Source organism: Dipodomys spectabilis, unplaced genomic scaffold (assembly GCF_019054845.1).
Source record: "Dipodomys spectabilis isolate Male_0828 unplaced genomic scaffold, ASM1905484v1 ptg000155l, whole genome shotgun sequence".
Classification (NCBI taxonomy): Eukaryota; Metazoa; Chordata; class Mammalia; order Rodentia; family Heteromyidae; genus Dipodomys; species Dipodomys spectabilis.
The window spans coordinates 2,006,732-2,008,552 of record NW_024870832.1 but is presented as its reverse complement, the minus strand read 5'-3'; the positions used below and the strand labels follow the sequence as shown (position 1 = coordinate 2,008,552).

The 1,821-nt window shown below is 36.8% G+C and overlaps 1 non-coding gene across 1 annotated transcript; it reads left to right on the top strand.

Annotated features, from left to right (window-relative positions):
* The first annotated feature begins 271 nt into the window (after nt 1-271).
* On the top strand, nt 272-378 carry LOC122118573. The gene has a single exon (XR_006149407.1). It is a non-coding gene; the product is annotated as a U6 spliceosomal RNA (small nuclear RNA).
* Nucleotides 379-1,821: the final 1,443 nt, after the last annotated feature.

Sequence of the window (1,821 nt, the reverse complement as noted above, 5' to 3'; positions counted from 1 at the left end):
AACTTTTAACAAACCTTAACACTTGCTTCAATGTTCATTATGAGAGGTGCCTTGTATAGAATAGTTGAATTCCTCCTCTTACACATCCCTTGAACAACAAATATCTGGAATTATATTGTTTGTGACATGTCAATCTTGATTTATTCATAAATGTGTGCTTATATAAGAAATACATGGTTCTAAAATTTCACAACAATTCTTTAGAACTTACTTTTTGTTGAATTGTTTAGTTTAAGAAAATCAATTACACTTTATATATAAAAAATGTTCTGTGCTCAATTCGCCAACACATACACTAAAATTGAAATGATACAGAGAAGATTACCATGGCCCCTGTGCAAGGATGACAAGCAAACTCATGAGGTGTTCCATATTTTTACAACAGACGCTGGAGTGGATGTGACCAGAAGGGAACCCTACTGCATTCGAACCCTACTGCATTCTTGGGTGGGAGTGTAAACTTCTTCAGCCACTTTGGACAGCAGTATGAAGGTTCCTCACAAGATTCTACATAGCGCTCCCCTATGACCCAACAATACTTCTTCTGGGCATTTACCCAAATGATCACAAACAAGACCATACTAAAACTACCAGCACTACTATATTTATTGCAGCATTATTTACCATAGCTAAAATATGGAACCAACATCGATACCTCTCAGTACATGAATGGATCAAGAAAATGTTATAGATAGATAAATAGATTGATTGATTTCAATTGTGTGTGTGTGTGTGTGTGTGTGTGTGTGTGTGTGTGTGTGAATAGGAATTCTATACCTCCATCTGAAAGAATGTCATTGCCCAATTTGTTAGGAAATGGAAAGGCTTGGAAAAAATTATATTAGTGAAGTAAGCCAAGTCCAAAGAAACATAGGTCCCATGGTTTCCCTTATTTGCAATAAATAATATATGTCTGGGATAAGCAGAAAAGGTCAAAAGCTATGTGCATATGACCAGATAAGATGATGTTAAATGAAATGACCCCCAAAGTAAGTACACAAGTGGGGTTTTTTTCTTGCATGCTATTATTTCAAACGTATTTATAATGTACGATGTGTTTTATTGTTTCTTTATATGTTCCTCGCCCACAGTATAACCTCTGTTTTCACTGTATTTGATTTTGGTGCACCTGAATCTTGTATATACACTTAGCTAATTGGGGAGGGGAAAGAAGAAACAAAATGGTTAACTAGGAATACTGGTCGACCCATTGTGACAATGAGATGCACAAGACACTATGTTGAAAGTTGAACTTTACAATTTAGGTGGGGTTGGGGGGGATGAAGGGGAGTGTACTTGTAGAGGTGCGAGGGAAGGGATGGTGGGGGAAAAAAAACAAAGGAGGTAGTAACAATGCCTGAGAGGAAATGGACTCATTAACTTGCTCATGTAACTGAAACCCCTCTGTACGGTATTTTAACAATAAAATACATATAAAAATGTTCTGAGATGGAAGAGTTTATTTCCCCTATTATACCCATATAATATCATTAACTAAGAAATTAATGCAAAACACTGACGTGAATAAGTGTGTGAGTGTGTGTGTATGTGTGTGTGCCTGAATGTTGGCGTGCTCAGAGTTTGAACTTAGGGCTTTAAGGTCTTGCTAGGCCTTTCCCCTCTAGTTTGGTGAGCTAATATATTAGCTACATCTCCGTTCATGCTCTTTTCTAGTTCATTAAAATTTTTGAAAAATAATCTCATGATTTTTTGCTCTGATTGGTTTCCAAATGTTATCCACAGACCTCAGCCTTCTGAGTACATATCCTGAGTAGTCAGGATTACAAGGGTGACCAACCAGCACAAAGCTTTCAGAAACAT